Genomic DNA, 24,828 nt, shown 5'->3' with positions numbered 1-24,828 from the left:
CGGCCTTAGAACTGTAAACTAGCAACTTATTAAATTCCCCTTTTTAAAAGCCATTCTGTTTCTGGTATATTGCATTCCAGCAGCTAGCAAACTAGAACAGTCAAGCTTCTACACATATAGTCAAGCATACTTACGCACATCACAGTTTGGAATGTTTACAAAAACAGTGGAAAAACACTGCAAGGCCAAGTCTGGGGTCTGGCTTTTGGGAAGGTGAGGAAGATGCCAGTGGTGCTGATGGCAGAAAATGCCTTCAGTTTCAACAAGTTGCTGGATCAACACGAGAATCAGGAGCTCGAGACTCCTGGGGGAACTGCTACACCCCCATACACTGCTAGCTTCTAACTATAAATCTACTCCATAATGACATGAATGCAGTATCTTTGGAAAAGAATACCACCTGCTATAAAATCTGACAATTCTGAACCTGGGGGAATTTGGTTAGTAGGACAGAGAATCTGGCAGAGGTTTCCCTCGGTCTATGCAACCATCAGTGTCCACCAGAGGTCTGAAATGGGTCCAGCCAATCATGGAAACACTAAAAGATGCAACAAGGAAACGAGCTTTCACCTGTCTCAAGCATATACCTCCATAATTGCTGATTGTACCCTCTGACAAGCTTCCCTGTAGAAAAGGCTGTGAAGGGTACTTTACAATAAGGATGGCAAGCTGAACACCATCACAAGAATGGTTATGCCAAAAAAAAAAGCTGGCTGCAGGGGTCCTGGATATTTCCTTTAACCGGTTTATCCCCTTATTACAGCCTGCCCCAGTCCCACCAATCCTCAATTAACAGCAGTTAGCCAGATTGACCAATGACGTAGCTTTCCCTGAAAATTAATGTCATTCTCAGTTCAAGATTTACCTTCAGAATCCTGTATACTACAGCAAAGTGGCAAGTTACAAGATCAACACTCAAAAATCCGTAGTGCTTCTATACACTAGTAATGAACAATCTGAGAGGGAAATCAAGAAAAAAAAATTCCATTCACAACTGCAACCAGAATCCTGAGTATACTGAGAAATAGAGAAATTTAAGCTCCTATTTTCAATTTATTGAATGGATTAAACACCTCGGCATTCCTTACTCAGTATGTGATACAAACATATATAATCTAAAGTATATTATATATATATATATTATCCTTAAACATCATGCTGAACAGTTGTTGAAACAATTCTCCTTTTGTAATTTTCATCAATTTGGATGCAGCCTATCAATATTATGTGGCAAGTTATTTTTCCTAGTGACTCACAAACGTAGCTCTCCTGTTTAATGTAGCAGTGGTTGTCAGCTATGTTTTCCATGCTCCCCCCAAACAATGCATTACTACCAGTAACCACTGGTTGATAGCTGTGTGATTCATTTGGGGTTTGAGGACAGGTTGTCCCCAGAAGGCAATATTCACAATTGCTGGGGATTCAGACTCACCCTCTTTGGAGGATATGCTCTTTTTCTCCCCAAGTCCTGAGAATCACTCTTGTGGAATATTAAAATATAGCCAAAGGACAAAAGACTGTTTCCTTTAAAAATCAGTTTGTAAATTTTGAACCTTTGCTGATGTTGTGAGTGCATCCACTGCTGGCAGTGGAGGGCATGACATGAAAATGCAATGTATTTGAGACATTCATGTGAACAATCACAAAACAGCAAAAGAAACAAAATAGAAAAATCAGCATTCCTTCAGCTCTAGTTTAAAGGGCTAAATAATTTAAAATTCAAGGTAATTTTCATTCTTGAGCTCCAGTTATTACTGCTGCAAAAGACCTGAAGGGGCATTCTATTAGGATTGCCAACTGCCATACCTAGCAGCAGTTTACAAAGCAAAGTCACTGTAAATACTGAACACAGAAAAATAAAACTATGCCAACCAACTGTTCTTAACAGAAAAGGTCAGAAATCTCAGGACTAATCTTCCATTTCCATACATTTGAACCATCACTTCTGAACTATATATAGCTACAGATCATTCAATGTTTCAGAGATAATGCTATTTAGATATCCTTTGCTGTCAATTCAAAACACATGTTTTCTTGCAAGTCCAAACAGTTTGTCTTATATTTTCACAAATGTACCTGTGTTGTGAATGAAAGTGATTGTGGTTTCATGGCAAGATACTGAAAGGAAGTTTAACAGACAGAAAAGGGGGTTTGACTCCAGGAAGTCAAACTTGCCAGCTGGGTGAAAAAAATCTACCTATGCTATAGGATAATCATTGGTGTTAACTAAGGTAATACATGCATGCCAATTAACAGAGTTGGTACACAAACAACACTCAACTGTTAACGATTTCTTTTTGTTTTGTATTCAGTGAAGTTTCTTTTTTAATATAAATTATCCTGAGGAAAACTAAAATGTAATAAATGAGAGCAGTCACCTGAAGAGCCAAAAACTTCAACCTTTGCCTATCCTTCTGCAAATAAGTGTTTGTGCTTACCTTCTCTATTTTCTCCCTTTGATTCAACCACACCCACCCCTCAAGTCATCTTCAGCTTCCAGCCTACAACTGGAAACTTATTCTTATTTAACATAAATAATAAAGACTTCTACCCAGCAGACATTTTTCAGTCCTCACCCTGACTTCTCAGAAATCCTAAACACACTTGGGCTTTCATCACATCTTAGTCTCCTGGTTTCCCTTCTAACTGCCAGCTTCCCTCAATTAGCCCTGAAAATATATATTAAGGTATCTAAGGGCTCTAGAACCAGCCCTCTTCTCATTCTACACTCATGTGTTTTCATCTTTTCCCATTATTTAAATAACATCTATTTAGAAACTATTCCCAAATTAATCTTCAATCCTAGGTCTCTCTTTGAGCTTCAGACACAAATAGAGATGACTACTTGACACAGCCACTTGGATGTCTAACATCCCAAATATAACATGACCAAAACTTAACTCTTGATCCTTCCTGCTTCCTACACCTGGTCTTTCCTTAATAAATTCTACGTAAAGCTTTCAAGGTGCTTGATTCTGGAACCTTCATCCTCACCAATATCACCACTCTCCCCACAAATACTTCATCAAATGAATCAACCCAGTCCTGGCCAACCTACCTTCTAAATATGTAAACTCCATTGACTTTTCACTATTTTCAATGGTACCATCATCTCCCACCTAAAACTACTGCAATAATCTCCTAATTAAATCACACCCATTTCTATGAATAGTCAATACAACTATTACAATCAGTACAATACACAGTCCTGTGTTGGATAAAGCCAGTTATAAAGGACATTGTCAGGTTAACTAGAGATTAACCTGACATGAATTTGAAAATTTACCATACTGGCCAATGTTGTTAGATCAAGGCAAGAAATGTACATGATGTCAAACAAGAAAAGTAAAAAAGCCATAAAAAAATTATACTTGCGAGCATGAAAAACAAGGAAAGAATGAGAAACTCTAACAGATTGGAGGAGATTAAGAACAAATGACAACTAAATTCAACACAGGTTCCTGTATTTGTTTCTGGAATAGAAAAAGGACATTAGTGGAAAAACTGATAAAATGTGAATAAAGTCTGTACTTTAGAATTGTACTGTTCTAGTTTGCTAGCTGCTGGAATGCAATATACCAGAAATAGAATGGCTTTTAACAAGGGGTATTTAATAAGTTGCTAGTTTACAGTTCTAAGGCCGAGAAAGTGTTCCAATTAAAACAAGTCTATAGAAATGTCCAATCTGAGGCATCCAGGGAAAGATACCTTGGTTCAAGAAGGCCGAGGAAGTTCAGGGTTTCTCTCTCAAGTGAGAAGGCACATGGTGAACATAGTCAGGGCTTCTCTCTTGGCTGGAAGGGCACATGGCAAATACGGCGTCATCTGCTAGCTTTCTCTCCTGGCTTCCGGTTTCCTGAAGCTCCCTGGGAGGCGTCTTCCTTTCTTCATCTCCAAAGGTCGCTGGCTGGTGGACTGTCTGCTTCGTAGTGTTACTCTCTCTGAATCTCTTTCTCCAAAATGTTTTCTCTTTTATAGGACTCCAGTAAACCAATCAAGACCCACTCAAATGGGTGGAGACATGTCATCCCCTAATCCAGTTTAACAACCATTCTTGACTAAATCACATCAACCAGGAAGATGATCTCATTACAGTTTCAAATATACAGTATTGAATAAGAATTATTCCACCTTTAATAAATGGGATTTATATCAAAACATGGCTTTTCTTAGGGGGCATACTTCCTTTCAAACCAGCACATGTACCAATGTTAATTTCTTAGCTTTGATAAACGTACCATGGTTACATAAGATGTTATATTACAGAAAGCTAGGTGAAAGGTATACATGAAACTTATACTACCTTTATAACTCCTCAATAAATCTAAAATTATTTGAAAATAAAAAATTACAAAAAATTTAACCCAAGAGAGAAGTACAGTCATGTCAAAAGGATATAGGAACCAAATATCAGAGCTCTCATTGACCTAAAAGCAAAGAATCTGAGCACTGAAAAGAATAATTAGATGGGAACAATCCAAGTGTCCACCAACAGATGAATGTATATACATACATTGGAATGCAAACTAGCCATAAAAAGACATGAAGTTCTGATACATGCCTGAACATGAATGAACCTTGAAAACATTATGTTAAGTGAAATAAGTCAGACACAAAGGGTAAATATTATAAGATTCCACTTATATGAACTATCTAGGATAAGCAAATTCATGGAGACAGAAAGTAGATTACAGGTTACCAGAGGCTGGGGGTGGGGGGGTGGGGGAGAGGAAACGAGTTATTGCATAATAGGTACAGAGTTTCTGTTTTGGGGTGATGAAAAAGATTTGGTAAAGGAAAGCAGTGATGAAAACTCATTATAAATGTAATGCCACTGAACTATACACTTAAAGATGGTTAAAACTGCAATGCATTATATATGTGGCTACATATATAACACATAACCACAATAAAATGCATATTTTTAATTATGATTGCAATGACTTGAAAGATATACATAAAAAAATTCTTTGCGTTTATAATGTTACTACTCTAAAAGCCAACAAGTAATTAAGAAGCCAAGATTTACCACCCTGCTTCTCCAGTACAGACTATATTTGTAATCAAACAGCTGAACATTCTTTTTCATGAATTCTCTTTCATAGAAGAATTTCAGCTAACAAATGCAGATAAAATGCTAGAATTAGAAAACTGCTATTTTAAAAGCCTAATGTAGACAGACACAGCACAGACTTGAGCCACTAGCAGCAGCATTATCACTTGGGAACTTAATCTCTGCCCCACTCAATCAGAAATTCTGGGGTGGGGCTGTGCACTATGTGTTAACAAGGCCTGCAGATGGTTGTGACGCAGGCTAAAAAATTGAGAACCACTGCCTAAATGAATTAACAGATTTAAACAGAGATCATTAATGTTAAATCATTACATAAAAGACTGTCAGGCTGACGACTCCTGAAAGTTGTGATCAATCATATCACAGAGAAACAAGATATTCTCAGTCTGTGAAGTATACTTGTTGAAATTTCATCATACTTCTCAAGTGTACAAGAAATACAGGGGTCAGAGGACCACACTAACTGACACAGCAAAGATGAAGTCTGCCAAATTCAGAATTCCAGAATATGAAGCAGCAAATGATCTGATTTCCTCAATAAATAGCATTAAGCACTGGGATGTAGAGACTGCAACAGACAAGAGACTTAAGAGACATAGCAACCAAACAGAATGTGTAAGCCTTGTATGGATACTGATTCCAACAAGTCCATTTTAAGATTTTTATAACAGCTTCACTGAAGTATAACTCAATATTTTAAAATTAACCATTTTAAGTGTGAAATTCAATGATTTTTTAGTATTTTAAGGAACTGTACAATGATTGCCACAAAATTTCAAAACATTTCCATTACCCAAAAAAGAAACCTCCATTCCCACCCCCAACTCTCATCCTCTCATCTACTTTCTGTCTCTGTAGATTTCTCTTTTTTTGGACACTTGATAAAAAATGAAATCATTCAATATATAGTCTTTTATGTCTGGCTTCATTCACGCAGAATAACGTGTTGTTTTTTTTTCTTAATTTTTAAATTTTTTTTAAAATACCAAAAAACACCAAACAAACGCAAACATTCGTAACTTTTGATCATTCTGTTCTACATATATAATCAGTAATTCACAATATCATCACATAGTGGCATATTCATCATCATGATCATTTCTTGGAACATTTGCATCTATTCAGAAAAAGAAATAAAAAGATAACAAAAAGTCATACATACCATACTCCTTACCCCTACCCCTCCCCGATCACCAGCATTTCACTCTAAATTCATTTTAACATTTGTTCCCCCTATTATTCATCTTTACTCTATATGTTTAACTCGTCTGTTGATAAGGCAGATAAAAGGAGGATCAGACACAAGGTTTTCACAATCACACAGTCACATTGTGAAAGCTATATCATTATACAATCATCTTCAAGAAACATGGCTACTAGAACACAGCTCCACATTTTCAGGCAGTTCCCTCCAGCCTCTCCACTACATCTTGACTAACAAGGTGATATCTATTTAATGCATAAGAATAACCTCCAGGATAACCTCCTGACTCTGTCTGAAATCTCTCAGCCATTGACACTTACTTTGTCTCATTTCACTCTTCCCCCTTTTGGTTGAGAAGGTTTTCTCAATCCCCTGATGCTGAGTCTCAGCTCGTTCTAGGGGTTTTCTCAATCCCTTGATGCTGAGTCTCAGCTCATTCTAGGATTTCTGTCCCATGTTTCCAGGAAGGACCACATCCCTGGGAGTCTGTTCCACATAGACAAGGGGAGGACCGTGAGTTTGCTTGTTGTGTTGGCTGGAGGGAGAGGCCACATCTGAGCAACAAAAGAGGTTCTCTTGGGGATGACTCTTAGGCCTAATTTTAAGTAGGCTTGACCTATTCTTTGTGGGGTTAAGTTTCATATGAACAAACCCCAAGACTGGGGGCTCAGCCTTTAGCTTTGATTGTCCACACCGCTTGTGAGAATATCAAGAATTCAACTTGGGTAGGTTGAATTTTCCCCCGTTCTCACCATTCCCCAAAGGGGACTTTGCAAATACTTTTTTATTCACTGGTATCAAATCACTCTGGGATTTATCTGGGTGTCACTCTGGACAAACCAAAATCTCATGTCCTACTCAAAGTTTCATGTACTTAAGGTGTTCAATTAAGCTGTCTACATAAGTTATATTAGGAAATGCACTAGTCAAAATATAAATTTTGTATCGAACATTTTTTCCAGTATAATGTTTTTAAGCTTCACTGATAAGATTATAAGACATGGATATAAAGGAAATTTTAATACAGACTTGCTATTAAGATTTTTTTTGAGAAATTACTATTACTTTTATTTAGGTGTAATTATGGTATTGTGCATATGATTTTTAAGACTTTATCTGTTAGAGTTACATACTCAAGTATTTACAGATGAAATATCCAGGATATATTTTTAAATATTCTAGCAAATTAAAAAAAAGGGGGGGGGGGAATGAAACAAGAACCGCAAAATGGTGATAATTTTTTAAACCAAGTGATGGGTAGGTAGAGGACTCATTATAATGTAATGTCAACTGTTTATCTTTGAAAATTTCTGTAATATTTTAATTTTGAAATACTGAAATGGAATGCTAAAGATCAATAATTTAAAAAAACGACTACACACAACACCGTGGACATAATTAACACTGAAACATATATTTGAATGTGCTTAAAAGGAAAAATGTTAGATTGCACATATGGTAATAGAAAAATTAAAAAACAAAACAGTGGACCCTAAGTTAAACTATGGACTACAGTTAACAGTATAATTATAAAAATGTGCTTTCACAGATAGTAAAAACCTAAAATTGTAGGATTGTAACCCATAGTAAACTCTGAAATCTGTTCTACAACTAATTGTTTTGACATGCTTTGAAATTTATTGCTTTTTTGTAAATATGTTATTTTTCACAGAAGAGAAAAATATTTCTTCTAGCCTCCAGTGTTTTGGAACAGCTAGAAGGAAAAATCTGAAATAGTAGAATGGTAACCCATAACAAACTCTGAAATCTGTTCTGTAACTACTTGTTGAAGTGTACTTTGAAAACCATTGCTTTTTCTTTCTTCTCTTTGTATATATGTTATATTTAACAATAAAAAATACTTTTTAAAATGTGCTTTCATCAACTGTAACAAATGTGCCACACCAATGCAAAGTGTTAATAACAGAATGGTATATAGTAATCCTGTATTTTATGAATCATTGTTCTGTAAACCCCATCTTCTCTAATATGAAAAAACAAAAACAAGAGTGTATCACATACATATAAATATGTCAGACAACTAACATCTCATCAAGGAAACAAGAGAGGAGTAAAATGAGGATATGCACATGGATAAGGGCATCCCAAGGGTCAGGACGCCCTCTCTTAGGAGAAGAGGAAAAAAACCTTTCTTTGGTCTTGGGGTTAGGCTGGGTTGGAACAGTAAGTCTTAACAATAATGGAGAGGGGGCACATGAAGTTGATGTTTTCTTACTAAATTAATTTAATGCCTAATTAAATTAGTAATTTTCACAGTGTGAAAAATATAAGGCATGACTGAATGTGTAAACCTTGCATGGATGGCTTAGCTGTGGGTCCTTGGGAAAATTAGTTAACTTCTTTATGGCTCTTTCCTTCACCTGTTAAATGAGGATTACATCCATTCCATATGGTTTGATGGACGATAGTGTGAGGAAGATGTACTGGGTTTCTGCACAATACCGAATTTGCAGAGATCCCAATTTCTCACAAGTGATCCAGGCAAGGCATTCAGAAGTTTGTGGCTCTCAATCAACCCCACCCTATTCATAACCACCTTAAACATTTTCTTCAAAAATACCAATCCCCATTTTGCTAAATAAATAGTGAGAAGCTCGGCTTATGATAAATAATCCACAATAAAACACACTTCATAGTTAAACAGTGCTGAATTGCTTAGAGTTAAAAGTTTTTTAAATGGCAAAAGTCCATTAATTATTTGATTCCAATAACTTGGTCTTTAACATTCTATCAAAGATCCAAGAACAGAAACAACCACATAATCTTCGAATATATCTCAATAAAATTACATTTGGAAAAAAAAGGGCACTTTGACATTTTACTGAAGAACTGAAAAACAAGAGGACAGGAAGCAATGTGAAAGTATTTCAGACAAAGTAACTGCATATGCAGACAACATTATGAAAGAACACTGTCCACGTAGGAGCAGGAAATTAGTAGGGCAGAACTTAAGTATGAAGCTTGTGGGGATGACAAAGAGAGAACATGGTCCAACTCAAGAATAACTTTAGAACATGCTATGTAATTAGAAATTTTCAACTATAAGCAAAAAGGGGCAGTGAGGTGATGTAAACAAGATTGTGTTCAAACAACCCCGCAAAGGACAGGCTAAGCCTACTTAAAATTCAGCCTAAGAATCACCCCCAAGAGAACCTCTTTTGTTGCTCAGATGTGGCCTCTCTCTCACTCAGCCAACATGACAAACAAATTCACTGCCCTCCCCCTCTCTGTACCACTCCCAAGCACTACTTCCGGGTCCCTGTTTCCTGCAGGCTGTTGCCAGCACATAAAGGTTATGGGCACCAGCCTCCATATCCAGGCTACCCCCGCCACGTGCCACCCCCCCACCCCCAGCCCATAGTGTTGCACAGTCTCACCCAGCACCCTGAGCTCTGCGCATCAATCTATGGCACTCTTAGACCCACACATGTGCATGGCTCCCAGTCACATCTTTCAGCTCTGAGAAAGTACTGAACTGCACTGCTGGGTCACATCTGCCCCCACCACACGAAGGCATTAACACCAACCTGCTGCCACAGCTCTATGCATGCGCACAAAGGGCCCTGCGCCCTAGACCACCTCACACCAGGGTTACACTCCCCCCAGCCTGGTGCACCCACACAGCTACATCCTCCCTGGCTGCTGGACGCCCATGTTCAAAAGCAACAGCGTAACATCCCCAACCTGCGCCTATACCTGCCCAGAAATGAATCAACACACTGTTGTGCCCCACCCCATACCCTGCTCCCAGTGGCACATCCATCCCGCAAACACTTAGACTACTGAAAGAAATCAACTACCAAAGTAAATCAATCAAGATATTTACATGCAATGAGAAGAGAAGATCACTAAGCATATTGCAATGCAGTCAGATACAGCCCTGCCTAACATTCACATTAAAACACCAGAGGAGACACAGATGTTGAAACAACTAATAAAAGGTGTTCATGTAAAAGTGAACTATTAGTTACATTATATTTAGTTTAATCACTCATGTACCAGTCACTATGATCAGTGTGTATTATGTCACATTCATTCTGTTAGACAGGGGGAAATGAGACTTAGCTAAATTTAGCGAAGGTCTGGCAGAACCAAATTCAAATTCCAAGTATGACTACAGAACTCAGAGCTAGCCTGTACCATATTAAGCTATACTGCAAATGTAAAGGATTCAAATGCTCAGGGCTACAGAACACTTCACCTTTTTGGGGGGGGGGGGGGGGGGGCAGGCAAAGGTCAGGAATCAAACCTGGGTCTACCACACAGCCTGTGAGATTTCTGCCACTGAACTACCCATGCACTCTTTTTTTTTTTTTTTTTTTTTTTTTTTTAAAGGAAAGACAGAGAGAAGGAAGGAAGGATAGAAGGAAGGAAGGAAGGAAGAAAGGGAAACATCTTTTTTAAACATTTGCTTGTTTTATTGTATTCTGTTTCTCCGTTTTTGGTACATGGGCTGGGGCCGGGAATCGAACCGAGGTCCTCCGGCATAGCAGGCAAGCACTTTGCCCGCTGAGCCACCGCGGCCCGCCCCATGCACTCTTTATCATTTCTTTTTTTTTTGACATGGCAGACTCTGGGAATTGAGCCTGCTCAGTTATACCTGCCTCCTGCATGGCAGACAAGAATTCTACCACTGAACCACTTGAGCCTGCCCTCCTTATCATTACTTTTAAAATTCAATACTACATTTCTCATTTTTAACAAATACCAATAAGGAAGATTAACAAACTTCAAATATATAAGCTCAAATAAAAAACATGCTATACATAAGGACAATAAATGTAAGTATCTTTAGGTTCAAAAACAAAGATCCAAGAAAGGTACCAAAGACCTCATAAACCTGAAAAGTTGGCTTCAGTATACCACAACAAACACCATATAGTATTAGCCAGAGGTTAAATGACTCCTAATTTCTTCAAAGTAATCAGGGATAAAAGAAACAATTTAAAATCTGACATAATCCACAAAAAATTGACTGCATTCAAATTATTTATGATTAATCCCAGAACTTTGTAACAGGTCATTTATATATTTGCATCAGTAATTTTCCTATAAAACTTGATTATTTCTCAATGTTATCAGCATAAACTCAAAAAAACTGATAAAATTATATATTAAATGCCTGACTTATTGTATACTAGATGATAAAAGCAGCATGAAATTTTAGAACTACTATCCCATTCTAAAACAATTTTATGCAAACTGCTACTTAATAGATAAACAGGCAGGTATAACTGAGCATTACTTTATACACACTTGGAATGTTTCCTTAATCACAGATTAAAAAAAAAAAAACCTAAGCTATCTTTAACACAATTTTTTTGAAATATTTCCAAAAAGGTGCCATCTGTGACAACAAAAAATTCAAAACAAACTTCACCTACCTCCTAAGATTAGCCAGCCCACCCCTGCTCTCCACCTATCACTGCAGATAAGACTGTAAGGGTAAATAAGACTAGTGCTTCAGTTCTCTGCTACAGTCAGAATCCTAAAATTAAACTATACTCATGATTGTCACACCAACAAAAAGAAACCTCCTTAAGGGGCAATTTCTTTTGACATACATTCCTCTCCTCATATCATTTATTCAATTTAGGTTTTAGGGAATAGGCAATACCAGAAAAATATTAGTGCTCAGTAGGATTGGGAGGCAAATTAAGCTTCCCTTCTCAACTATACCCTGAAATTAAGGAAACAACATAAGATTACTGTAGTCACCGCCTCCCGTTATCTAGAAGTGCTATTAGCAAAGACTGCCTTCTTCTCTCCTTCATCCAGAAACCAAAGCAGCTTTCCCCATAGCATTTTGCCAACAATATATTAATCAAAGAGAGTAATTTCTAAAAGGAATGAAGTTGTGAGGTGTGCAAAAGGAATGAAGTTGTGAGGCATGCAACAATGTGAATGAACCTGTGGGACATTTGGTAAGGCAAAATAAGCCAGAAATAAAAGGGCAAATATTGAATGAACTCATTTAGAAAATATTTATATGAAAACTGGGGTCTAGTTTGTAAACTCTTACAGCAGTCACATTTAGCCCAGAGTAGTAACTGTTAATTCCGAATTTTGAGGTGCTGTTTTATATATGTATAATCTGGTATTTAGAGATAAGAAGGAAACTGAGCAGGTCAGGATTAAAGTAATTCAAAATACAGGAGTAAGGAAGACATTGCCTGTATTTTAGAACTTAACCTACTCTGAGAGCAGAGGAAGAAAGTTTATTATGTCCAGAATCTAGGTTTTCTGTAGCATATAATCTAACTCAACCTTTCTGGATAGATCACTTAAACAATCCAAACACGGGGACACCAGAATAAGAATGAGAGCCTTTAATCCTGTATAGCTTAATGTAATGTCTGGATAGATCCCAGAGTATATTAAGCAGATAGTCAAAAAGTATTGACAAAGACCCTTGAGGGATGGGAGAAAAATTATGGAACTATTAAATTTTACCACCAGGGAAACCCCAGATACTGTGCCAAACATTAGGGACACCCAAATCAATAGGTCAAGCTCTTGATCTTGAGGCTTATTCTTGTGAAGCTTATGTAGGTAGCAGAGAAGCCACGCCTACCTGTAGGTATGCCTAAGAGTCACCTCTAGAGGATCTCTTGTTGCTCAGCTGTGGCCTCTCTCTAAGGCCAGCTCTACAAATGAAATCATTGCCCTCCCCCCTACGTAGGACATTCTGGCAGCAGTGGGAGATGACTCCCAGGGATGAGCCTGGCCCTGGCACCGTGGAATCAATGCAATCCTGACAAAAACGGGGGAAAGAAATGGAAAAAATAAGGTATCAGTGGCTGAGAAAATTCAAAGAGTCAAGAGGCTACACTGGAGATCATATTTACGCATGCTTTAGTTAGACACTGCTATGTATCATATCTTGCCAAACCCCCAATCAAAACCATTCCTGCCAATCCTAAAGATTACCTCGGGTATTATATAAGATTCTACAAAGGTTCCTTGCACTAAGGTGACTCTCCAAAACCTACAGACCTCCAGATGGGTTGCTGGATCAGATAAGCCCTGAAATGCAGAGGGGCCAGCCCTTCCAGAACATCAACTAGCTCCATTCCCCTATCCTATATGATCGATAGCCCCTTTCAACATGAAAAGGTTAGAATGGGAATAGCCAAAATATCCCTAAAGGGTGGAAGAAAGATCAAAGCTGATGGTGAAGTTATACAGAGAAGGTCAGATTTAACAAATGAATATGAGTGCTGATTCACTATACTGATATTTCTTTCAGCCTCCAGTACCTTAGAGCAGCTAGAAATTAAAACCTAAAATTGTGGAATTGTTAAACCATACCAAACTCTGAAATTTGTTGTACAACTAACTGCTGTGAATTTGAAATTTATTGCTTTTATATATATATATGTTATTTAAAGAGGAGTATAACAGAGAAGATAGGATTTTAAAAATGCGCATGACTTCTGAATTATTATATTGATATTTCTACTAGTCTCCAGTGTCTTGGAGCAGCTAGAAGAAAAAATGAAAAATCATGGAACTGTAAGCCATACCAAACTTTAAAATCTGTTCTGTAACTACTGTTAAAATGTACTCGGAAAGTTATTGTTTGTATGTATGTTATATTTCACAATAAAAAAAAGTAATTTCTATGATAGAACATTCAAAATAAAGATCAGACACATAAATGTAAAAGCATAGACGCCCACAAGAATCCCAAGCGAGTGAAAACTATACTCAGAAACATACCTCAAACTATGCTGTCCAATATAATATCTACTAGCCAGGTGTAGCTATTTAAATTTAAATTATTTAAAATTAAAGATGCAGTCTTTCAGTCACACTAGTCACATTTCAAGTCTTCAATAGCTACATTTTAAAGCTAGTGAGGGTGCACAGGTGGTTTAGTGGCAGAATGCTTGACCCAGGTTCGATTCCCAGACCATGCACCCAAACAAATAAAAAACTAGTGACTATCAACTTAGATGGTGTAGATACAGAACACTCACATCATTACAAAACTCTAAAGCAGTGACAGTGCTGTTTAGCTGTTTAGAATCAATTCAGGCTTGCAAGGAACTAGAGTGAGAAAGGAGAAGATACTCTATCTACATATCGACATTTCTAATAGCAATTGCGGAACTTCTCTCATTTTCCAATAAGGGGCCTACTGTATGTTTTAAAAGCTATAGAAGGGCGGGCGACAGTAGCTCTGCAGGCAGAGTTCTCGCCTGCCATGCCAGAGACCTGGGTTCGATTCCCAATGCCTGCACATGTGGAAAAAAAAAAAGCTATACAAAAATTAATACTTCATATTCTTTCAATGAAGAAAAAATATTTCTTAGGAAAACTGGTTTGGCAATTTATGCAATTTCCAACAAAAGTAAAAAGTCTCCTTTCTTTGCTGCATCTCCTACAAATGAAGTTCATTTTCAGCAGCCAGACTGTTCAGAAAACGGCCACATCACACTGAAGGGACTCAGTCATTGTGAAAGGTTCCCAGAGGAACCCTGCGGAGGAACTTCAATCCTATCAATAGAGAACTCAAGTTCCCTTGAAAAGGAAAAAAGAGACTTCAGGGAGACAAATGGTGGGGAAATAGAAAGGAACTAGTTGCAGTTGGCACGCTATCTGCAGTCACATACAGAACACTATCAAGGATACTACACCTGGCTTCCATTACAATATCAAAGTTGGGTGTTCACTTCCTCATCAATACCATTATTGAGGAGAATGGGTCTCCTGTGAAAATCTGAGGTTTCTTGGGTGAAAGATCTGTCTGCAAGGTTCAGACATAACTGTCCAGTCCAGATGAGACTAGGTGTTACTTGTTTAGTATCTCAAGCCCAGAAGATGAGTTAATTCTTGAAGGAAATGACACTGACCTTGTGCCAAATTCAGTTGCTTTGACTCAACAAGCCACAAGGATATCAGAAACTTTTTGGATGATATCTACGACTACAAGAGAACAGTTCAGCATGCAGATGTATAAGATCGAACAGCTGTCCACCTATGGAAATAAGATGCTACACCTATTTGTAATATTTTAAAGATACAATAAAAATCCGTCTATTAACGTGAGGAAAAAAAATAGGTTTAATCAAGTCAAACAGCTTAATTCAATCTCTTTAGTAGAGCCCCTAAGAGATAATTAAACTACTCCTCATTAAACAAAAATAACTACATTCTCCAATTAATTTAATGATCTTCAACCTTAGGACCTTTAGGAAACATATCACATATACATCAGTGGTATCTAAACTCATGTGGGTACCGTATCAGTAAAAAAAAAAAAAAAAAAAATTAAGGGCACATACCTCAACACATAGGTTTATAAATTATATATCTGTACTACTGACATTAAAACAAAAAATAAAATTGTAATGATGAAGCCCATAATATTTGTATATGCTCTCCAAGCACGCTTTCATACCATTAACAAATATTTCAAGGTACAATGTAATTGGAAGAGGCTCACTGTTCACGGTAGTTTAAATAGTCTTTCTTGTGATTGACAAAGAGGTACTAATTAAGTATAAGACCAGCTCTAACACAGTCTTTGGATAATCTTTTTACTCCCTTATCTATTTTATGTATAGTTAAAACCTTATAATCTGGAAATCCCCTCATCCTAGCACATACACACTACTGCAGGATACTAAAATCCTGAAACTGAAAGTTCAGATCACCGCTGTAAATCCCAAAAAGTAGTAATTCAATCTGCCATCAGCCTACCTCATCCTAACGGCGAGGAGAGGGTGTCAAGATCAATCCACATATTAAAGTTCAACTTTTTTAAAGATAAATATGTAAATCTTATGATTAACATAGTAAACCCAAAAGAGGCATTTATTTCCCCTCTTCCTGAAATACATCTAAAATATTCTTCTTAGAAATACAAGGACAAAAAATGAGAACACAGATAGATGACAGCAATTTTGTCCGATGAAAAGGAGAATACAACGTCTAGGCACAGGGAACGCTAAGAAGCAACCAATTTACACTGAAGAACATCTTAAAACATTTAGGAACTGGCAGAGTGAATTTAGCCACTTTTCTCTTTTGAAATGAGGTAAACAGGCTAAATTCTATTCTTACAATTAAATTGCCCACTTTATAAAAAAGAATTTCAGTGAAATGATAACCCTTAAGAACTATCATCTTTACTATATAGATGGGGAAACTTTGGCTCAGAGTAGAGACTTTTTCAGGGTCTCATAGTGTCTCAAACACATCCAGAAAATATTTCATTCACTGTAATATTTACTGACCTGAAAAGGTAAAAGATGGGTGTGTCCCTTTCTTCTGTAATCTATAGGTGAGGGATCTCAACCCTGTCACTACTGACATTTGATAACTGACAATTCTTTGTTGTGGGGAGCTGTTCTGAGCATTGTGAGATGTTTAACACCATCCCTCCTGGCCTCTACCCACTAGGTGCCAGTAACAACCCTCCACTTATGACTATCAAAAAAGTCCCCAGACAGTGCCAAACGTCCCGTGGAAGGCAAAACTGCTGCTAGCTGAGAACTACTGATATAGTAGTACTCCTTCCTTGAGCTAGATGTAGCAGAAGACATGCAAAAACAGTTAAAAAAAAAAAAAAAAAAAGACACTCCCTTAACCAGCTGCCTGGTTGTTTTCTCTAGCCCTCTCAGAAGATCCTCCCAGAGTGCTTATGCCTGACTTCCTGCAACCCACCCCTTCATAACAAATCTTGGGAAAAATTCCTACCAGTACCCAAAGAGCTGCCATATTCTCTAAAGTCTACACAGTATCCCCATAGGCTCTTATTTTTAAGAGGTCTTCTAATGGAAACAACAAATGTCCATCCAAACCACACTGCAATGAATATCTTTATATATTCAAAACCACCACTCTAGTTTGCTAGCTGCCTGAATGCAATATACCAGAAACTGAATGGCTTTTAAAAAGGGGAATTGAATAAGCTGCTAGTTTACAGTTCCAAGGCCAAGAAAATGTCACAATTAAAACAAGTCTATAGAAATACCCAATTTAAGGCATCCAGGGAAAGATACCTTGGTTCAAGAAGGCCAATGATATTCAACGTTTCTCTTAGCTGGAAGGGCACAGGGTGAACATGGCGGCATCTGCTGGCTTTCTCGTGGCTCTACAAAAGGTCAGGACTCTCTCCAAAATGTTTCTTCTTTTAAAGGATTCCGGTAAGGAACTCAACCTTCAGTGGTAGACTCACACCTCCATGGAAATCATCTAATCAAGTTACCACCCATAATTGGGTGGGTCACGTCTCCATGGGAACAATCAAAATGCTCCCACCCAGCAATATTGAATGAGGATTAAAGGACATGACTTATCTGGGGTCTACATAGATTTCAAACAAGCACAACCACACTGCATGAATATCCTTATACATTCTTCTCAAAACACACTGCAATGAATATACTTATACATTCAAAAGTAATGGCTAGGGGTTCAGTGGTAGAATGTTTGCTTTCCATGTGGGAGACACACGTTCAATTCCCCTCAACCATGCACCCAAACAAATGTAATAGCTAAAATAGCTAATATATGAGCTTCTTCTGTGTCAAACAATCTGAAAATTCATGGAATCCTCACAAAACAGCATTACAAGCTGTGCTGGTTAAAAACTTGGTTATGTACCCTAGAAAAGGCCATGTTCTTTTAACCCATTTCTACCAAGGCAGATCTATTGTGGGTGGGACCTTTTCATTAGGCTACTTCAGTTGAGATGTGACTCAGCCCATTTAAGGTGGGTCTTATCCTTTACTGGAGGTCCTTAATGAGGATAAAAGACAGAAAAAGTCCAGAAAGCTCAGACAGAGAATAATCAGAGAGCTCAGACTGAAACACCCAGGGAGAGAAAAAAAAGAAAAGCCAGGAGAAGCAAGCAAGGACACATGGAAGCTGAAAGCAACGGAACCCAGGGAGAAGAACCTAGTAGACAGCAGCCATGTGCTTCCCAATTGACACAGGAACCCCGGATGCCAGTAGCTTGTCTTCAGAGAAAGTATCATCCTGTTGATGCCTTAACTGGGATATTTTCATGGTCTTAGAACCGTAATTTGCAAGTTAATAAATCTTCACTGTAAAAGCCAACCCATTTCTACTATACGGTATTCCACAGCTTTAGCAAACTGAAACACAAGATATTTACTACTATTTTACTTATTTCTCAGATGGGAAAACTGAGGCACAAAAAGTTTAAGTAACTGTTTAAAAACTAAAACAATTATTGATACTGGAAAGCTGCTATAACAAATACCCAAAATGTGGAAATAGCTTTGGAATTGGGTAACAGAAAGAGGCTGGAAGAACTATGAGGTGTTTGATAGAAAAAGCAGTTGCTCTGAAGAAACTGTTGGTAGAAATACAGACATTAAAGGTACTTCCAATGAGGCTTTAGAAGGAAATTATGTTCTTGGAAATTGGAAGGTGATTCTTGCTATAAAGGGGCAGAGAACTTGGCAAAACTCTGTTCTGATGTCAGATGGAAGCCAGAACTTGCAAGCAAAGCACCTGGATATTTAGCTGAAGACATTTTCAAGCTAAGTGTGGAAGGTGGAGCAGGGTTTCTCCTTGAAGTTTACAGTAAAATGAGTGAAAAGAAAGGGATAAGCTGGGAACTGAACTCTTAAGCACAGAGAAACCAGAAATTGATGATTTGGAAAATTCTCAGGCTATCTGTATAATGTACTCTAAGAATAGGGCCAGCAGCTCTAACAAGGAGCAACTTCAGCTTTGAGGTATGACTCCCCAAGACAAGTTTTACAGGATTTAACTGAATAACCCCCTCGGCTAAAGAAGGGTGGCTGAACATGGATCCAATATATCATTCTAGCAGACATCAGGATTGGAAATGACGGTATCCAGGAAGGGTCTATGGAAACTCTATTGATCAATGGTTTGGACATTACACACAAAGCCAACAAGATTCTTGCAAAGAATCACTGCCAACATAGACTGAAAGGGACAGAGAAAGGATGAACTAAAGGAAGAATGACTTCAAGGGCAGAATCATGGAAGCAAAGGTTTGGGACCAAAAAATCTCTTCAAACCAAGAGAATAGGGCCCACCTATATGTACGAAAAGCAGTCCACCCGTGCACTTGAATGCAACAGCCTTGCATCCTGTTGTTCAGGGAGAATGCTGCCAACCCAATGGGCTCAGAGATAGTGGGGCCTATGCTCCAGCATTCAGGTTGTGCCTGGCTACCACTCCAATCCTGGGAGAGGGTAGGGTCTATACCTGAGAGTGAAAGGATTGTACAGCTGTGGCCAAGTGCTTGCAAACGGAAGGGCTACCACTCTATGAGGCCCAGAGGACAAAGTATCAAGCCACAGGTGACTCTCAGACCTTGAAATCTAATGGAGTTAACCCTGCTGGGTTTGGGACTTATATGGGACTTGTTTCAGTTTGCTAAAGCTGTCAGAATGCAATATACCAGAATTAGGTTGGCTATTACAATGGGGAGTTATTAACTTACAACTTACACTTCTTCGGCCATGAAAATGTCCAATTCAAGGCACCAAAAGGATGATACCTGGACTCTAAAAATACGTTGTTAGTATCTGGAATCCAGACAGGGACTGCAATGGAATGAAATATGTGCACTTGGAATCTTCTTGGTCTTGATTCGCATTCTGGTGGGTGTGGACCCATTGTAAATAAGGTCTCCTCAAGATGTTACTTCAGTTAAGGTGTGACTCAACTGAATCAGGTTGGGTTTTAATCCATATTACTGAAGTTCTTTATAAGCAGAATGAAATTCAAGACATAAATGAAGCCGGGGGGGGGGAGGGGTAGCAACCAGAATCTAGAAAGTCAACAGAACCTGAAAGAGAAATAAGAGGACACCATTCTGTGCACTGCCATGTGACAAAATGGACCAAGGATCTTGGTCATTGAATGTCAGTCATCACCTTGCCAATGCCTAGATTTTGGATTTCTCCTACCCTCAAAATTGTGAGCCAATAAATTCCCGTTGTTTAAGCCAATCCACTGTATGGTATTTATTTTAGCAGCTAGGGACCTAAAACAGTTAACTGTCTATGACTACTGTGCCAGTTTCAAAGGAGTAAGTACCTTAGAAAAGCCACGTTTTAATTCTGATCCATCTTGTGGAGGCAGCCGTTTCTTTTAATCCCTATTCAACTCTGTAGGTTGGAAACTTGATCAGATTATCTCCTCGGAGATATGAGGTGACCCATTGTGAGTATATTAACCTTTGATTAGAGGGAGATGTGACCCTACCCATTCCAGGTCGATTTCTGATTAGTTTACTGAAATACTTTAAAAGAGGAAACATTTTAGAAAAAGCTTCAGAGCCCATGTAGCCAGAGACCTTTGGAGATGAAGAACAAAAACGCTCCAGGGGAAGCTTCATGAAACAAGAAGCCTGGCGAGAAAGCTAGCAGGCATTGCCATGTTTGCTATGTGCCTTTCCAGTTGAGAGAGAAACCCTAAATGTCATCAGCCTTCTTGAACCAAGGTATCTTTATTAGCTAGGCTACTCCAGAGAAACAGAATCAGCAGAAGATATCTGCGAATATAAAATTTATAAAAGTGCCTCACGTTAACTGTGGGGATGTAGGGTCCAAGCTCTGCAGAGCAGGTTGTAAGCTGGCAGCTCCAATGAAGGCCCTCAACAAACTCTCCGGAAAGGGTGGCTGGGCAACCATGGGGATATAAGAGTTCAAGATCTGTATGTAGGGCAGGCTGTGAGCTGGCAGCTCCAACAAAGGCAGCTCAGAAGAAGCTGGCTGGCTGGCTGAAGCGGTAAGAATGATTGTCTCTTCCGAATCCTCCCTAAAATTAAAAGCCTCACCTTGTGTCTGATGCTCCTTTCTACCTTATCAACAGATGAGTAAAACATATGGAATAAAAATAAATAATACGCAGGACAAATGTTAAAATAAACTTAGATTGAAATGCTAGTGATCAATGAAACGGAGGGGTAAGGGGTATGATATGTATGAATGCTTTTCTGTCGTCTTTTTTTCCTGAACTTATGCAAATTTTCTAAGAAATGATCATGATGATGAATATGCAACTGTGTGACGATATTGTGAATTACTGCTTATATATGTAGAACGGAATGATCATGTTAAGAATGTTTGCGTTTCTTATATATTTTTTTAATTTAAAAATAGAGTAAGAAATATTAAAAAATTAAAAGTCTTCCTGTGATTAAATTAAACATTACTCACTGCAGAAGACACTTCCCTTAGCTGACTACAAATGCAATCAGCTGTACTGTGCTGGAGACCTGGGTTCGATTCCCAGTGTCTGTCCATGCACAAAAAAAAACAAAAATGCAATAAGCTGTGGATGCAGCCAACATGGTCATGATTTGAGTCCATGAATTGTCTTCATAGCAACAGACAGGCCAGTGCTTGCCCCACAAGGCAACCGGGTACCACCACCTGAACAAGTTGACACATGAACCTGACCATGACAGTCCACCCCTGTCAACTTGGCTGCTATACACATCTTCTTAAACCATACTTAATCTCTAAACAGAAAACAACAGATACATTTTTTCCCTCGTCTAACAATACTCAACTGTCCCACATACAATTAACTGGAAACACATTAAACCTCTCCAGAACAGGGTAAAAGTCCTTGGGTAATACTCACTCTTAAACTTAGTATCTTACAACTTAAATACTATAACATGAACAAAACAGCTTATGTCATATGATGAAGGGAAAAAAATAAAGAGGATAACAAAGATATTTGATTTATGTATAAATACGGATACTAATTACAAAGCAAAGAAGAAATATTCAAACCATTACAGTACTTGTTTCTGCAACTGATCATGTGGTCATAGTTCATATTTATCACCACCTTCTTCCACTACCCATTCCATGTTTCCTTTAGCTTCAGCAAGCATTTCAGATAGATGGCTGTGGTTCTTTGCCCGGTGGGATGAACCAAACCTTCATTCCTGAATGTTCAGAGCCATTGGTAGTCCTGCCTGGATTGGGATTTATTACAGTTTTCCATTGATTTTAATCACAGGGCATGGTAGTACCTAGAGATGCCCTAGGTTTCTGGATTCCAGGAAAATTCTTCTTTACCTATTCTTTACCTCCATTGTGTAGTTGCAGTCCTATTTTCTCCTGATAGTCAGGGTCAATCACCCCAGGCAGTAAAGTAACCCCCTTCTTGGCTGGTTGATCCAGGGGCATGAGTAGCCCAAAGCAACCAGGTGGCAGTCTTAGTTTCCAGTTCAATGGAATCATTGTTGTTTCTCCTGGTGGAAGCACTTCCCCTTCTGAAACCAAAATCTGTAGATCAGAAGAGCTCAAGGTCGCACGGACAGGACGCAAAAATTTTCCTAGTGGATCAGAAGGGGTAATAGTGAGTGGTGCCCCTCCTAATTTCACCCCTTGATTCCTGGACCCATGGATCCTGGCTATGGTAGAAACAGCATCATATACTGGATGCTGATTCAGAGCACACACCACCTGCCAAGTTGACACATGAACCTGACCATGACACCATCTCTCTCTGGATGCATTAGAGTGGACATTTCTATAGTTATGCTTTAATTTGGACATTTTTACATGTACATTTGCAACTTAATAAATTCCCCCTTTTAAAAGTCATTTGTGGAATTGCACATTCCCACAGGTAGGAAACTAGAACGGTTCCACACTGAAAAGGAGGAGCAAGGAATCAAGACTCAAATCCAGACACTACAGCTCAAAAGCCAGCAGTCTTTCCTACTACTCTGTTTCTCAGAGAAGTAAATCTCTAAGTTGCAGAAATTTCTGCAAATTATTTATACTTCTTTATAAAAAGTTATTAACTGCCTTCCATAGATGTTTACCAATTTTTCCACTAGTAATGAGTGCCGTGAGTTTTCCCAGACTTTCAGAAACTACTCAACTATTTGGTTTGTGCCAACCTATTAAGTGAATGAAACCAGATCTCTCAATGTTTTATCCCTATAAAATAAGCATCTTTTCATGTTTTAGAACATATAGAATTTCATTTCCTGTGAATTGCTTGTCTAGATCTGTTGACATTTTCTGTTGTCTTTTTTATTTCTTTTCTGAACTGAGGCAAATGTTCTAAGAAATGATCATGATGATGAATATGCAACTATGTGATGATATTGTGAATTACTGATTATATATGTAGAATGGGATGATCACATATTAAGAATGCTTGTGTTTCTTTCTTGCAATTTTTTTTAAAAAATTAATTCAAAAATTTTTTTAAAAAAGTAAAATTTTAGGCTGTATTTATGTTACTAAACCAAGAACTTAAAAAAATAAACATGGTCATACCAAAAAAAAGTAATTTTAAATAAAACATTCTCTAAAATGGAAGTTTATTTCATACTGCGGCAAACTGAGTACAATACTATTTGCTTAATGGAATGCAAGCAGACAAGAGGTTTAAAAAGAAATTATAAAAATGGAGAAGTTACCTAAGTATCATTTAATCATCTGAATTCCCAGAACAAATTCATAGGTAGAAAAAAACATAGTAATGAACTGTCCACCCTTATCAAAGATTATATCTACTTACATATTTGTTCTTGAAGCAAGCACAGGAAGTTATTTCCTCCATTATTCTCAAGATTAGAGACCATTCCTTTGACTGGCAATCATCATCTATTAGATACTTCCAGGCTTGACTAACTTCCTTCAATTAAAAACTAAATAGAACACATTCTATGTCAAGTATTCAGTTTCAAATACTAGTGAACTGAAACTGTAAAACTGCATATACATTTTTTCCCCCAATTTTCCTAAACTCTGAATTCCATTATTACTCATAGAAGAGTAATTAGAACACAGACTACTTCAACCAGTATGTCCTGAACACTGATTCATGGACACTGCTGTAGGCACACAATATTACAATAGATTCAAGGTCTACCCTGGAGGATTATGCCATCTGAAGGTGGTAGAAGGGCATTAAGAACTTAAGCATGCATGCATGTGCACACACATACACACAACAAAATATTAAACAAGGTATAAGTGCTTTGGGGCGGGGGGGGGGGGTAAAAGGCAGTAAGAGAATTTTAAAGGGGGTAAGATCACATTCCCTGTATGGAAATCACCCTTCAACAAATTTATCTTCGTCACTGAACTTAAGAATCCTAAAATACCACTCCTTACTAGGAGTCTTTTGATAGACAAACATTTAAGCTTATGGTTGCTTATGAATTTTACATAGACATAGTAAAAATTTTATGAGAAAACCAAGCTATGACCAAATCCTTTTTGAAATAGATGTGAAATATAAATAACACAGAGCCTTCTTTCCTTTGATATTGCATTCCTTTAGGAATTTGTATACTTTTATTATTTTTCTAGAGATTAATTTTCCCAGACTTTAGAAAAGGCTTTTTAAAATTTACTTCACTCTCATGCAGGATATTCACACGAAAAGGTTCAACTGTGATTTTATGAGCACCCCCTAAATAAGTTTACAAAACACATATAACCACCATTAGCCTTAATTTTTTTAGTCTGAAATGCTCTCAAGGTCTATTTACCGACATAGGAAGAACTACAGTATTTGTTAT

At 37.9% G+C, this 24,828-nt stretch overlaps 1 protein-coding gene and 1 pseudogene across 3 annotated transcripts in view; one reads left to right on the top strand and one right to left on the bottom strand.

Annotated features, from left to right (window-relative positions):
• DNAJB6 (DnaJ heat shock protein family (Hsp40) member B6) overlaps positions 1-24,828 on the bottom strand; it is a 129,877-nt gene that overhangs the window by 102,343 nt on the left and 2,706 nt on the right. The gene's annotated exons all lie outside the window — the stretch shown is intronic.
• LOC143674978 (COP9 signalosome complex subunit 8 pseudogene) lies at positions 223-841 on the top strand (annotated as a pseudogene).

This window comes from Tamandua tetradactyla, chromosome 1 (genome assembly GCF_023851605.1).
Source record: "Tamandua tetradactyla isolate mTamTet1 chromosome 1, mTamTet1.pri, whole genome shotgun sequence".
Taxonomy (NCBI): domain Eukaryota; kingdom Metazoa; phylum Chordata; class Mammalia; order Pilosa; family Myrmecophagidae; genus Tamandua; species Tamandua tetradactyla.
Note: the sequence above shows the minus strand (reverse complement) of the source record. Positions and strands in the feature narration are given on the sequence as shown.